Genomic DNA, 16,691 nt, shown 5'->3' on the forward strand with positions numbered 1-16,691 from the left:
TGTATCACAGTTCCCCTCTTTTTCTTTTTCTGAAAGGCTCAAAACATTTATTTAAGAGAATGGAGAGGGAATTCTTTTATTCAGGTGTCAATAGGACCGGAAGGGACTGAGCTCCCTTCCAGTTCTGAGATTTGTGACTTGGTGAAAAATGGTGTTTCTGGTTTTTGAGCAGTTTTATGCACATGTACAAATTTAAGTATACACACATATATAAATATATGCACACATATATGTATTTGCAAATATGCATATATGTCTATGTATACATACATATATTAAAATAGATGTGCTAACTCATTTGTTCTTGCACAGATGGTTCAGAAGTTAGAGCTGATAGAAGTTAAAGATCATATGATGATCTGCTGCCAGTCCCCATTTTATAGATGAAGAAATTGAGGCTCAAAGAGATTGGGTAACTTCCTCAAGCTTCCATAGGTAGAAAGTAAGTACCTGGGAAGAGTACCAGGAGTAAGCAGCGCAGGGAGTCCCTGGACTGGAAACCCAGCCCTCTTTGCACTGTTCCATGCTGCTCTTTCATTTTCCTCTTTCTCTTCATTTTCATCTCCACTGTCACAGTCCTAGTCATCATCTTCATCACCTGGATAATTAATCAACATTAAACACACACATATGAGGGGATTGAGTAGACAGTTTCTCAAATGACTTCAATTCCCGTGATGAAATTAGGCTGTTGATTTTGCCCTTTACCTCTGATGCCTTTTATTAGTATTGTCTTTTATCTTTTTTTTTAATCTCCAAGGAGTTCAAGGTTTCCTCCCCTCCCCTTCCTCATCTCCTTTCCCTTTACTACACACACACATACACACAGAGACACACACATCCATTGAAAGACATTTGTGATGAAGTTTCCTGAGAAACTCTCGAGCAGAAAACTCTCTCTGTTCATTGTTGGCCACTTCTGCTACCAACTGTGGAAACAGGTTTCAGAATTGGTTTAGATTTACCTGACTTTAGGAATACTGCTCTTCTCTGCTCTGTCAGTCAGCCAATCAACAAGCCTTTATTAAATGCCTACTATATGCCAGGCACTGTACTTAAACTCTGAGGATTAAAAAAAATGGCCAAAGCAGTTCCTACTTTCAAAGATCTCGGTCTAATGGGGGAGATAAGATAGAAATAACTAGGTAAATACCAGATATATACAGAGTAATGTTCTTCTTTACTCCTCTAAAAGGCACAGATAATCACAGGCATCAAGATTTAAGATAAACTGTGTATGTAATAGTGATGATATACATGTATGTATATATACCAGGTAAATATATACATATTTATACACACCCACACACACCCATACTCAAACCCACACCCACACCCACCCACACCTCCCCACATGCATGTATGTGTCTGCAGCAAGTCACAAAACCGCTTCTATTTGCCTCAGTTTCCCTAGCTGTAAAATGGGGATAATAATAGCACCTACCTCCTAGGGTTGTTGTGAGGATTCAATGAGACAGTAATTGTAAAGCACTTAGCACAGTGCCTGGCACATAGTAGGCATTATATAAATGTTAGCTATTATTATTGTCATTATTAGTATTCTACAATGACAAGAAACACAATAATGAAAGTAAAGTGGAAGATCATTTATCAGATTCTCTGAAATTAATTTCAAAGTGGGAAGGACAAAAATCCTAATAATAAGAGTTTTGGAAAAATGAATGGCCTGCCTGAGAGGTAGTAGATTTCCTTTTCCTGAAGGTTTTCAAATATAAGTTAAGTGACTGATTATTGGTGGTGCTGGAATTCTTGGTCATGTATGGGTAGGACTGGGTCTTTTCTGGAGCCTCTTCTAGATCAGGTGCTGTGATTCTGTATCTAGGGAATAGAATTATAAAGACTTCTTAAAATTTATAAAGTATAAAAATATAAAAACTTATAAAAATTAAAGTTGAAAGAATCCTAGCTCTTAGGGCTTCCTAGACCTTCTGTGAGGAAGAGGCCCTAGAGTTCACCTAGTACAAACCCCTCATCTTGTAATTGAGGAAACTGAGACCCAAAGAGATGACGTGACTTACCTAAAGCTACACAACAAGATGGTAGCAGATCTAAGATTGGAACCCCAGGGCTTTTGACTTTTTCTGCTACACTGTACAAGAAACTTTTCATTAGTTAAAATTCTAACTGGATTTTCAACTGGACTTCCCTTTCTAATCATCTACCTAGTCACTAGGACTGACCATCCAAGGGACAGTTACGAAGCCTTCTATTCATTGAATAAGCAAATAATTGTTGAGTGCTTATCATGGGTCAGAAAGTATACGAGGCTGGTGGGACCCAGGATATATCCCCTGACCTTATGAGCTCATACTCTATTTGTTAGTGCCTTCCACTCTAAGCCCACCTTCCATTTGCTTAGTCATTTCAGTTGTGACCAACCAAGTCGCCATTTGGGGTTTTCTTGGCAAAGATACTGCAATGATTTGTCATTTCCTTTTCCAGCTCAACTTACAGATGAGGAAACTGAGGCAAACAGGGTTAAGTGACTTGCCCAGGGTCCCACAGCTAGTAAACGTCTGAGTCTGGATTTGAACTCATGAAGATGAGTCTTCCTGACTTCCCCAATGCTCTATCCACTGTGCCATTTACTTTGTATTATATCAATACATCGCCCTCCTGATATCATCAGTCCCCTTTGAGAATGAAGGACGAACAACAATATCGTATATATTCAATAAGTGGGGAAGTGTGAGGAAGATAAGAGCACATCTGCCAGGTGGAAAAAGTGGGCTCAGTACTTCAAATGGAAAAGAGGTGGACTCAAATAGTTTATAGAGCTTCTGATAGAATTCAAGGTTCTCTAGATCATGCTCATGAATCAGGTTAATGAGCCCTTTTAAGACCAGGAGGCTTATGGCACCGGCATAAGCACTAGTGAGGAAATCAAATAATCAAGCAAGAAACCAAGGAAGGCTGGTCCAGGTGGGGCGCGATGGATTCATGCACAAAGATGAACACAAGATTCTTGGAGAGACTGACAGGCAGCATTTGCGCTTAAGAAAACTGAACCACATGTTCTCAAAAACAGGCTTGTGTTCCTTGCACTTCTCCAGCAACATTTTGTGCTTCATATTAAGACTAGAGATGTCACTGTACTGGTGGGTAGGCTCACAGCTAAGATTGGGGTAAAGGTGTTGGGTGTCTCTTGGTGTATGTTTGGGACTCTGGCCACCAAATCCACGGTGGCCTGCATTCTGGGACCAAGAGGTCAGTAGAGATGAATCAGTCTCAGTTGGAATCAGGCCTTCTACCATAGACAAGACTGTTGTTGCTCGTTCTTTGGGTGTGCCCCTCTCGCTGTACATATTTCATGGGTATGCAAAGGACCAGTTCCTTGACCTTGAAAGAATGATGGCTCCAAATTCCGATAGCCAACTGCAGCCATTACATTGGTGTCTCATCCATACCTTATACTTCTGAAAGGTACCCCTGGACCCTGCCCTTGGCTGCTTTTTCACCAGAGAGGTGCCCCATGAAGAACTCCCTTTGTTCCAGCAGGGTTCTAGAGGACTGGCTGTAGGTGTGGATGGTGCTGAGAATGCCATCTTCCTGCTTGGATTGTAGCACCCCCATGTTGTTGAATATAGCGTTAGTTCTGCTCTGGCTTTTCAGGATGGCTTCTAGCCAGTAGCCCACCCCAACTACCCTGGACTCCAGCTCAGGCCCTTGCTCTGTGTGACCTCCTTGTATAGAAAGTACTCTGTCTGAGGATAGGGCCTGTTTTTTTTGCCTTTTGTATCACCCTTCCCCCAGACCCCTCACTTTCACTTCCCCAATTTCCACTTACATTCATGGCTCAGGATCTTTAGTGGATATTTGCTATTTCTCCCCCTCAGTGTTCTAGGGATAATCCTAAGGGGTTGTAGTTTCTAACATTGTAGCTCCTGAGCCCCCACTGGTGTGTTCCCCACTATCAATCAACCAACTGACTCCATAGCTTTTAGAAAAGGTATTTATTAATATAGTATAGCAAGAATAATTGCTAGAAAACATTCCCCCAACCTGGGAAGTGCACTCTCTCCTTGCATATACAGTGTCTCTAAGGATTTAATGGTTTCAAACGAATAGTACAATACTAGTGGGGCACATGTGTAGAGAACACATGTGGTGAAAGGGTACCTTCCAACTCCTAGTCCTGGTTCATTTCACTGGTGATAGATGAGTTGCTCAGCTGATTAGCTAGGCTGTCTCCTCAGAGGGCACAGTATCTCCATGGGAGGGGTGGCTTATCTAGGCTTATTGTCCAAAGAATGTAGTGTTTTCTTTTGACAGGTCACATTGTTGCTGGACTGTTCCTAGGTTAGGTTGCTCGCTTGCCATCCTGAAATCTCTCCACTTCTTGCAATGCCTACAGGTTCACTGCAGAAAACTCTCTAGGTTGTTGACTGGTCATTTTCTGACATCTGTGGCTGCTGTCACTCTCTCTGGTGGATCTTACTACTATTTCTAGGCCCTGGAGGGACCTCTGATAGGAGCTTTGGATCTCTTGATCTCACCAGTTCTCCTGGGCATTTCCTCAGGATACTCATTAATCTAAGATCAGGAAAGAATAAATGCAGAAGAAGCAGAAACAACATGGGCTCATGGACACATGCCATCTGGGTGGGGAAGGAAGCCACCTGCCCATTGCTCAAAGATATCCTCACTTTAAGACATGACAGAGAAGAAACTGAGGTATGGGCAGGTATGCACACTCAGTTTCAGTTCCTTGGCTCATCAGTGTGTCTTCTGACTCCTTAGCCAATTAGAAGACTTCTTTATTATATATTACCAACCCTGGAGTCATCATGGATGGAAACTGGTTCACCAAAGTTTCCATGTGGCTGGATTGGGAGCAGTTAGAGAATGTCTGAGTGTGCTTCAAAGACTAAAGTAAGGCAGGGAGTGCCTTCAAGGCTTCAAGGACTGTCCCCTCATTGGCTAGTCCGCCATGGTACTTTGCATCCTCAGTGTTTAGCATAGAACTTCATACACAGTAAATGCTTAAGAAATGCTTGTTGATTGATTGATTCATTGAAGAGGCCTAGAAGTTAGGAAATAATAGGAGAGTGATGCATAAAAGGGTGAGACATCCCTGTTGTCCTTATCCAGACAGCCTAGAAAAGGAAAAAAACAAACAAACCCAAACTAGTGTTTGTTAAATAGAATTGAATGGAAGGAAAATGAAAGGGAAGGATGGGAAGAAGAAAAGCTTGCTGCCTATCACTGGGGTTCAGCTGAAACTTTAGCCCTGTCCTGTCCCTGTTTTCTTTGACTCCCATGACAACTGTCCCCTTGCACAAGCCTTCCCGCCTGCTGTCACTAGCGAGTTGACAAGGCTTCTTTGTTGGTTTCCTGAGGGAGTGGATGAAAAACACATTGGGAATTCATCAAAACACCAGGGCTCTAACTGCTTCTGAATGAGCTAGAATTAGAAAATGGCTTTAAATTGAAAACTTAATTTTCAATTAGTGTACATTCAGGCAGGAGTGGGAGGGATTAAAGGACCTGCCACTTGTTTGGGTAAAGCACTTTTTAAAGAGACATGCTTGCCAGCTATTAGTTTGCTTCTCCTGCTCTTCTCCCTCCCAGCACCCTAAGTGTTTCTTGACCTATAATTTAGCAGCCACTCACTCCCAATCACTCCCAATCCTGCTGGGTGCTTGATCTCTCGGCTGACTTAGAAGTTGAGAGTGGTGGCAGCCGTAGGAATCAGCTTTTAGTCTACAGTCCTCAAGACTGGCTTGGGTGGATGTCACTGGGACATCATGCCCTGTAGGGATGTCACTCAGTCAATAAACACTTATTTAGCACCTATTATGTACCAGGTGAGCATGTCACTGGAACAGACACGTGCTCTTCTGGTAGTTTTTTGTTTTTAAAGACTAACTTCTTTCTTTTCTGTGACTTACTTCACTGCCATTCATCATAACCTCAAGGAATGTGCTCTGTGTAACTTTTGGGCCTCGGGCTGCAGGGGTTAGGGATGCAGAAGGTGGTTAGTTAACAAACAGAAACCAGAGATGCAACACAAAAGAGGCCACTGAGGCTTTATCCCAGGTAGCTTAAACATAGGCAGCTAGGTGGTACAGTGGATAGAGAACCAGGAAGCTCAGTGGATAGAGCACCAGGATAGAGCACTGGAATCAGGAAGACCCAAATTTCAAATCTGGCCTCAGATACTTACTGGCTGTGTGACCCTGGGCAAGTAACTTAACGCTGTTTGCCTCAGTTTCCTCATCTGTAAATTGAGCTGGAGCAGGGAATGGCAAACCACTCCAGTATCTTTGCCAAGACAACCCCAAAATGGGGTCATGAAGAGTTGGACACAACTGAAAAATGACTGAATAACAGCCAAAGCCTAAACTTTGAGGGTGAAGAAAACATTAGCAATCCTTTCCCACATAACAATAACTGATTGTGAGTAGGGATTATTTCATGGTTTGTACTTATATCCCCAATGCCTAACGTAGTGCCTGTCACTCAACAGTCAACAAGCATTTATTAAGTGCTTGCTATGTAGAAGGGGAGATTGAAGCTTGGACTGAAGGAGGCCATGAAAGCCAGGAAGTAGAGATGATGATGGAGAGCATTTTGGTCCTGGGGAATCAGCCAGTGAAAATGCCTGGAGTCAGGCTACATGAGTGCCTTGTAAAAGGGACAGAAAGGAGACTACCGGATCACAGGGTATATTGGTTTGAATAAGATGTACAAAGATGGGCATGCAGTAGGTGCTTAAGAAACACTTGTTGATTGATCAACAAGAATAATTAGTTAAACATGAAGGTCCAGGAGCTTCCAGTGCCATGGTGGCCACTCCCAAAGTGAACTTCTCTCTAGCCTGCTCCCTGGACTCCACTGGTAGCTTCCCCAGCAGAGACCGAATGGCGTTCTGTGCTCTTTTAGCCCTCTCCCCCACTGTCTCCTGTTACTTTTTTTTAAGGGAAAAAATGGCTAGTTCAATTCAGTCATGGAGAGTGCTTGTTTTGGAGTCAGGAAGAGCTGGTTCAAATCTTACCTCAGATATAGGTAGAGTACTTGATCAGGAATAAGAGAGATCTGAATATGAACCCTGCTTCATACCCCAAGATTGAGATGCATGATGCTGGGCAAATCACATAAGCTGTCTCAGCTTTGGTTGACTTGTCTATAAAATGGACACAACATCTCCTACCTCACAGGGTTGTTGTGAAGATCCAAATGAGATAAAGTACATAGAGTGCTTCACAAACTTTAAAGTGCTACATAAGTGTTGTTATTGTTGTTCAGTTGTTTCCGACTCTTCCTGACCCCATTTTGGGGTTTTCTAGGCAAAGATGTTGGAGTGGTTTGCTATTTCCTCCTCCAGCTCATTTTATAGATGAAGAAACTGAGCCAAATAGGGTTAAATGACTTGCCCAGAGTCAAACAGCTAGTGTGCATCTGAGGTTGGATTTGAACTCAGGTCTTCCTGGTCCCAGGCCTGGTGCTCTATCTACTGAGCCACCTAGCTATATAAATACTAGTTGTTGTTAAGTCATTTTTCAGTTGTGTCTATCTCCATGACCTCATTTGGGATTTTCTTGGCAAAGATATCGGAGTGGTTTGCCATTTCCTTCTCCAGCTCATTTGACAGATGAGGAACTGAGGGAAACAGGGTTAAATGACTTGCCCAGGGTCACACAGCTAGTAAGTGTCTGAGGCTGGATTTGAATGCAGGAAGATGAGTTTTCCTCATTCCAAGCCTGGCCCTCTAACCACTCTACCACCTAGCTGCCATTATTAACCTTAAATGCCTGTTAATTGGCCTTGTTTTGAGGATCAAATTAGTAGCATGCAAAGCACTGTCGAATCTGAAAGCTCTCCACAATCACTTCTCTTCCTCCTCCTTCCTTTTAAGTGGAGGAACTAGGGCTGGAATCCCAAGTTAATGACATTTCTAAAACAAAAAAACAGAACAAAATCCTCCATCATGCTACCCCGACTGAGATGTCCTCTTTCAAAATCACATATTTGTGAGCTTGGTAACTGGAAATCATTAATTCAACCAGCAGAGCACTATGTCCATTAGTAGTTTCCTTCTAACATCAGGTGGCTTGAAAAAAATAGTCTGGCCATGCTTGAATATTCTGTTTTAGACCTTAAGACAAAGCAGATGTACTTGGGGTAAGGCTTTATCCCCTCCACTCTGATTCTGCTAAGACTCATGCAAGCTGGCTGAGAGTATTGGTGGGGAATGTCCCATGCCAGCAGCAGTCCTGGCTGCTAGCCTTTTTCCTGATTGCACATGACTTGGACGTTCCTGAGTCTTCCCTTGACCTTGGCTCTCGTCCTGGCCCTGAGCTCTCGGAGACATGTGCTCTCAGCAGCTTCCTAGGGCCCAGTGCCAGTGTCCTTTGCTTAATGCTTACTTAGCTATCTGCCATCTTAGTGGGTGAAATCCGGAGCCAGTGATCATGGATCTTTGCCCAGAGGAGACAAGCTCCCATCAGCCAAGCCTCCCTGGATGAAATCCTTCCCAAGGTTAAACTCTTCTCCAGAGAAACACCTTACTGCTGTTCCTTCATTAGTCTTATAACTGAAGTGAGCCACTCCAGATAATCCCTTTCCTCTTCCATCCAATCTGGAGCCTTCTGGTCACAGTTTCCAAGCAGTGTAGGATTTAATTATACACAGTTTGGAAAGGAGGGTGTGAGAGAGAAAATGAAGGACCCAAATGCTAAAGAAAAGATGCGCTTTCCAATCTCTTGGAAAGGTGGTGTGTGTGGGGGCCAGTTGGGGGAAGGGGTGGAGAGTGTTTTTGGAAAACAACTTCTTCATGACAAATGCCATTGATTCCCAAAAGCTTGACAGCACTTGAGCTTATCTAAGAAATAGAGCTAGAATCATGGAATGTTAGAGCTGGAAGAGACCTTAGAACACAAAATATAGGATGTTACAGGGACCTTAGAATATAGAATGTTGAAAAGGAAAGGGAATTTAGACTATAGGGTGTATGAGTTGTAAGGGACTGGGAACACAGGACACAGAATATTAGAGCTGAAGGGAATTTTAGAGCATACAATGTTGAAAATGGAAGGAAAAAAAAACCCAGGATGTCTGTAATGATATAAAGGACCTTAGGACATAGTCACTCAGTCAACAAGCATTTATTAAGTGTTTGCTATGTGTTAGACACTGTGCTAAGCACCAAAGACACAAAGAAAGGTAAAAGACAGTCCCTGCCCTCAAGGAGCTCACAATCTAATGGTAGAGACACCATGCAAAAAATGTATAGAGGGTAAATAGGAAATAAACAACAAAGGGAAGACATTAGAATTAAGACAGTTGGGAAAGGCTCCCTATAGAAGAGGGAACTTTATCTGGGACTTGAAGGAAGCCAGGGAAGCCAGGAGGTGGAGATGAAAAGAAAGCATTCTAAACATGAGGAAATAGCCAGAGAAAATGCTCAGAACTGTGTCTTGTTCAGCAATCAGCCAAGAGGCTGTCATTAGATCGAAGAGTACCCGTGGGGTGTGAGGTTTGTTGTTGTTTTGTCTTTCATTCTCAAAAGAGGACCAATGACATCAGGAGGGTGATGTCTTGACTTGCAAGTGAATTGGATTTCAGTGAGGCAGAGCTGTACAAAGTCATCAGCCTCATTCTCTCCTCCAGTCACTGGAGTCCAGTGCCAAGACATAGGTCAGGACAACTGGTGATAGCTCCAGATGTAGTGGGAGACCTTGGCCTTTTTAAATCAAGCTCTTTCCTAGGTCTCAGTTTGTCTGATGCAACACCCATTCAGTGATTAAAGGCTAGGAAAGAATGGAAGCAAAAGGAGTGTAAACTGTAAAAGGACTGGAAAGGTAGGGGAGGGGATCAGATTATAAAGGACTTTTAACTCCAAAAGAACAGAGCAAATTAGAGATGAAAGGGACCTTAGAATATAGACTGTTAGAGATGGAAGGGAACTTAGGACATAGACTGCCAGAGATAGAATCAATCAAAAAATATTTATTAAGCACCTACTATACCCTAATCGCTGTTCTAGGTGCTGGGGATGCAAGTACAAAGAATGAGGTAATCCCTACTCAAAAGGAGCAATCCCTACGTCCTAATGGGGAGACAACGAACACATACAAAATACAAACAATAGAAATTGGAAGTGAAAAATACAAATCTATGCAAAGCAGTTTAATATAAGGTAGTTTGGGAGTGAGCATGGTTCTCTTGTTGGGAGGACCAAGAAAGGCCCCCCTGGAGTTGACCAATTTGCAGGGCAAAATATTATTTCAGGGGTTGTTATTAGAGAGAAAAACAAGCTAGTGGTTGACAAAATATTATTTGAAGGACACCTTTGCACTAACCTTTGAAAAATGTTATTGTCAGCATATTTCCATCCATAAGCTCTACAGCTTCTCTTAAGGGAAAACTATCATGGTAGTCTCGAGACTGCCAGACCCAATCTGATAAGAGGCATTCTAGGTACCTGGGATAACAAGTGCAAGAAGGGACCTTAGAACCTAGAACAAAGAAAGTTAGAATTTGAAGGGATCTTAGAATAAAGGATGTTAGTGATAGAAGGAACCTTAAAACAAAGGCCATCTGAGCTGGAAAGGGCCGTAGAACAAAAGATAGAGGAGATTAGGAGGGACCTTAAAGACCATCAAATCCATGAGTTTTAAATCTTTTTTTTTTTTTTTTTTTTTTTGCATCGTGGACTCCTTTGGTAGCCTTGGTGGTATGAGGGTTATGTACTGGACTTGGAATCAGAAAGACTTGAGTTCAAATCCAGCACCACATATTTACCAGCTGTGTGACCCTATACAAGTCATATAACCTCATCTGTAAAATAGGGATAATAAGAACACCTACCTCCCAGGGTTGTTGTGAGGATTAAATGAGGTAATAATTTGGAAAGCATAGATGAGTTACTTTGTTAAGAGGGCAGAAGCTTTGCATTTCCTCTTCCAGCAAATTCACATATGAAACTTCCCATTGTTACCTGACAACCAGTGTCTGAGGCAGGATTTGAACTCAGATCCAAGTCCAGCAATTGATCCACTGTGTCATCTAGCTGCCCACAACATAATAAGGTATAACCCCATTTCCTCCAAAAGCTTACAGTTTAGTAGGAATGATAAGTCATGTACAGGCAGCCTGGTCTAATGGTAAGAATGAGGAGTCCCGGATTCTAGTCCCAATTCTGCTTTAACAAGTTTTATGGTCTTGAGAAAGTGGCTTGCCTCCTCTGGCTCTCAGTTTTCTTATCCATCTCCTAAGGCATATGCTGTGCTGGGGGTGGCAGGGTTGTAGGTAGCTCCAGACATTTGTCTAGTATGTGTGAGCATCATCTGACAGGTTAGGAGAGGTCCAGACAAATCTTCTTGGGAAGTTGGAGAAAGAAGAATTTCAGCCTGGGAAAAATTATTATACACCTAAATATGGAAGGGAGTTTAGAGATCAATTAGTCCAATGTCTTCATTGTAGAGGTAAGGAAATTACTCAGAGAAGTTAAGTGCTTAGCTAAAGGTCCTACAGATCACAGGTTATAAAGGCTGGATTTGAATTTTGGTCCTCTAAGTCTACATTTGGTCCACACCAGGCTCCCTCACACCTGGATGGTGGCTGTCAGTAACCCACCTGTGTCCAGATCCAAACCCAGATGATTCTCCTGCTCCAGAGAGGGCCGGAAAGTGATAGCCGGGTCACTGAGGAAGGCTCAGACCAACACTGAAATGGGAAAATATCAGGTCCCAATTATTCTTACTCTGCTCGGAGGTGTCTGGGTATAGCACATAATTACAAGCTGGCCTAGTCTCTGAACTGACATGACTAGTGTTACTTAATATAATTATATTACACTGAAATGATGAGTTTCCCCTTAGTTGGGAGTTACAGTATAATTGGTATCTGTGCGGTAAAGTTTGTGGGACCAACTACTAATGCTTTGGTGCCAAAACTTTGCAGAATGTTGGTTTAATGAATACCAATCCTGTCTCTCAGGGCAGACAGAGGAGTAACTTGTCTCTGGAGCATTAGCCTTACTTTTCCCTTCCTTCCTTGAGCCTGCTCTGGGGTAGTCCTCTCCCATCTCTGACTCTCAGGCTGTTTAGACTATGAGCTCCCTGGGATTAGGGACAGGTTTTTTGCCTTTCTTTGTATCCCTATGCTAATCCCAGCACCAGGCACATAGTGAGCACTTAATAGATGCTTGTTCACTTGTCCTGCTCATCCTTAAAGTGGAGAAAACAATTCAGAGAGGAAAGAACTCGATAAGTTTTAAAGTATTTATGGAGATGCGAATTATTATTTTAAGCCACAGTATTTGCCCTCTCTGAGGACAGCCAGGTTATTTCTTAGGTTTTATGGCACTTTGCTTCCCCCCACCCTGTTAACACATCCTTGGCTACTTTATTCCTGCTCTTATATAACTTTTATTATTCTTATCAGAGCTTTAACTAGCAATTTTTTTGCTCTTGAGGCAAGTGGCACAAAACGTGCTGTCAATTCGCATTTGCTTGGATGAAGCACCATGAGACTTCTGCTGGGGTGAGGCTGGAGAGGAGCTGACTCAGGTTACAGCTGAAATGGGGTTGGGGGAGGAAGGAGAAGGGGATAGCATTCGATTTTCAGTAGTAATCCTTGAAAATGAAAGCTGAACTTAGTTGTTCTTACAGCGCTGGAGGTATACAGTCCACACCCTCTAAATTTCAGCACTTTGGCGCAAAGCCACAGACCACTACCCTAGTTACAGCTCTGCTTTGTCTTGTAAACTCCTCATTCCCTATTCTTCTCACGATCTGTTTTTCAGGGAAGCATGTCAGGACGACTGTGGTACAGGAGAAAGAATGCTTGATCAGGAGTCAAAGGTCCTAGCTCTGATGCTTACTACCTGTGTGACTCTAGATAAACTGCTTGCCCTTTCTGGGCCACAGTTTTCTCATCTATAAAATGAAAAGATTGAATTAAATGATCCCTAGGATCTCTTCTCACTCTTAATTTATGATCCTTTTGTCGTACAGTTGTCTCAGTTTGGCTCTCAGTAAGGCCAGAATAGATATAACTCTAGCATTTCTTTCCCTTACCTTTCTCCAAGGAAGATTAATTCTTGCCAGGAAGGGAAGCAGGAGGTTGGGGGCCCAGAAACTTGCCCCTCTCTGCTCCTCAGAGGGAGGGGGTATAGGGCTACAATTATATCTATCAGCTCCCTTAAATATTGTTAATTTAGGAGGTGTAGTTTTCAGCTTCAAGCGAAACTCATGATTGCTATTTCTTAACAGGGAATAGAGCATCCCAAGTTTTATATCCAAAGTATGACTCTCTTTCCTCCCTAATGCCAATTCCAGAAAGATCACACACATAGCAAATAGCAAAGAAACCCATTTCTCCAAATCAATAGCAAAATGGAAATTAGAGAATGTAGACATAGGAGAATATGTACCAGACAATAGAGAGTAAAGGTGCTCTCCCAGAGCACAATAACTCATCTCAGTCAAAGACAGTACTGAATTTCTCTTAAGGGGAAATTCCCTGAAGTCTCTAATGTAGTAAGCTGGGTATAGGGATATAATGGAGACTGCCACCTTCTCTCATGCCAACTTTCCCCCAGAGTCTTTTTCTCCCTTCAGCAACCTGAAGCAGGTTTGGTATCATCCATCTTTTTTCTTGAAGCTGGAAACCAGAAGCACCTGAAGAGAGTGTTAAGTGCAGATCTTTTTTCACTCCCTCTTTTTTTGTTTTTGGTTTTTTGGCTAGGCAATGGGGTTAAGTGACTTGCCCAGGGTCACACAGCTAGTAAGTGTTATGTGTCAGAGGCCATTTTTGAACTCTGGTCCTCCTGACTCCAGAGCCAGTGCTCTATCCACTGTGCCACCTAGCTGCCCCTTCACTCCCTCTCTTAAAAATTGGATCTACTCCTCACACAGGTGCAGGGCAGAGAGTAATCAGTTCTTACCATTTGGGAGACAGTCTCAAACCAATGGGCTTTGGGGCTTGGATTACTCTTTGATAAATGCATTCATACTGAAGTAGAAACAAATATTACCTTTCCCAAGTCTATATTTTAACAATGAAAGACCCATTTTTGTCAGTCAAACTGAAATTATACTTCCTCTGTGAAGTTTTCATGGATTCTTCCTATCCCCTTGAAGAAGTGATCTTTCTGGCCTATGAATTCTCATTAAACTTTGAATGTGATATTTCTTTGATGACTTTGTAATGAGAGGTAGTGTAGTTTAGTGAATAGAGATCCCTTCCAGCCCTGACATTCTGTGCTCTATGTTCTGAGGTCCCTGAAAATTGTAGTACTCTCTCTCTCTCTCTATATATATATCCACTAAAAGCCTATCAACTGCAAAGCCAATTGATGCATCTTCATCATACTCATCATCATCCTTGTCAATAGATACAACATCCCAAGCACAGAATTTAACACTGGGGCCAAACTGAAAGGTCTTCTGAAATTCCTCATTTTTTCACGTGGGCAAATTTTTTTTTTAAGACCATCATTTGGTGTCTCTTGGCCATAGCTTAAAAGCATCTGTTTTTGCTGAGTATATGGTAGAATGAACATCTTCCTCCCCATGCTCCATTAACTCCCAGGAAAATAGCGAGGGGGCTGCTAACTGTCTTTCTGTCTAGCCTTCCCTCTTTTAAAGATAGGAAAGTGCTTTTGGGTTGAAGTCCAAGGGACTAAAATCTGTTTCTACTCATTCTTTTGGACAACACGCATCAGCTCCTTCTTGACAGAATCCAACCACTATTGAGCTTTCACCACCCTTGGGTGTGAGAGCTCATAGGGAGAATGGGGGAGATGAAGAAAAAGCTTATTGCTTTCTACATAGCACATCTTGGGTGGTTCAAGCCTCAGTGTTATAATGAGTGGGCTTTTGATTCCCTTCTAAAATGAGTTCATTAGTCAGGGAATAGGCAAACCTCCATAGATGGGAATCTAGTGAGATTTAGAGCAGCGAGGTTGCTCAGTGCACTGTGCCTAGAATCAGGAAGACATGAGTTCAAATCTGACCTCAGACACTCATTAGCTGTGTGACCCTGGGCAAGTCACTTCACCTCTGTTTTCCTTAATCCACTGGAGAAGGAAATGGCAAACCATTTCAGTATCTTTGCCAAGAAAACCCCACAGATAGTGTGGTGCACAGGGTCACAGAGAGTCAGACACAATTGAACAAAAGGGCTAGAGAGGATCTTGAAGATTTTCTCGTCCTTTAATCATAGATTTTGAACTGGAAAGGTCCTCAGAGATCATTTCATTCAACCCACTCACTTTGCAAAGCAGGAAACTGAGGCCCGGACTTGACCAAAGGCATATTAGGTAATAAGTTGCAGAGTCAGGTTATGAATCCAGGTCTTCTGGCTACAAATCCAAGGCTCAAGATTCCTTTTATGGGTGACACTCTTCATGAATTCAACCACAGGCAGGAAAGAAAGTGAACTCTAAGTCAATTAATAAATCAAGCAGCAATCATTTATTAAGTGCCTACTGCATGCCTGGCACAGTGCTAGGTACCCAGGGATACAAAGACAAGAATGGAATTCTCTGTCCTTAAGGAGCTTACATTCAATTGAGGAGCCAGAGTATAGTAGGGGTAGAGATAAATAATTATGAAATTATGCTAAATAATTTAATTGGGAGAGTATATTAATAACAGGAGTGATCAAGAAAAGTCTTGAGTAGGCTAAGGCATGGAACCTGTGCTTTGAAAGAAGTGTGGGATTTTAAGATGGTTCAGGTAAGGAAAGAAAATCTTCCAGACTCAGGGTACAGCCTGTGCAAAGACATGGTGGTGGGAAAAGGAATATTGGAATGTCATGTATGAGGAATAGCAGGAAGAGTAGTTTAATCCTCTAGGCAACAGCCAGAGCCTAAAGACAGAAAAACTAATTGTTCCCCATTTCTTAGATGGAGAAAAACCAACCCCACTAATTAGTAATACCGTCTATGACAGTCTAGCATGACCGAGTAGAAAGAATATTGAACCTGAAGTTAGGTGGTACCCAGGTTCAAATCCTACCCCTGTGTGATCATGGTCAGGTCACTTCTTCTGAGCCTCAGTTTACACAGTTGTAAAAATCTACAAAGTAGATGCACTTATTTCACAGAGGAGAAGACTGAGGTTTGGGGAGGTGAAAGGACTTGTCCATGATCCCCAAACCCGTGAGTGGCAGGGCCCAGATTCTTCAGGTTTTCTCACCTCAATTTTGGTAGTTTTTATTTGACAAGGTTACTATGAGAATGCATTGAGTGAACAGTAGAATGAACATAACAAAAGTATGTTAAAGTGATTTACAAACCTCAAGATATTTATGGAGAGCTCGCTGACTTTGGAGTCAGAGGTACTGGGTTTAAGCCCTACCTTTGATGCTTACTACCTGAGTGACCTTGGACAAATCCCTTGGCCTCCTTGTACGTCAGTTTCCTCATCTGTAAAACAAAAGAGTCAGATTATGTGGCTTCAGAGGCCCTTTCCATCTCTAGAGCCACGATCCTGTGGTCCCAGGTATCAATGTCAGTAATTGTGATTCATGGGCAGTTGGGTGGTGCAATGGATAGCCTGCTGGGCCTGGAGTCAGAAACACCTGAGTTCAAATCTGATCTCAGACAACTGTGTGACCCTGGGCAAGTCACAACTCTGTTTGCCTCAGTTTCCTCTTCTGTAAAATGAGCTGGAGAAAGAAATGGCAAACCACTCCAGTATCTATGCCATGAAAAC

The sequence above is a fragment of the Vombatus ursinus genome, unplaced genomic scaffold, assembly GCF_900497805.2.
Source record: "Vombatus ursinus unplaced genomic scaffold, bare-nosed wombat genome assembly UNPS02014822.1, whole genome shotgun sequence".
NCBI classification, from domain to species: Eukaryota; Metazoa; Chordata; class Mammalia; order Diprotodontia; family Vombatidae; genus Vombatus; species Vombatus ursinus.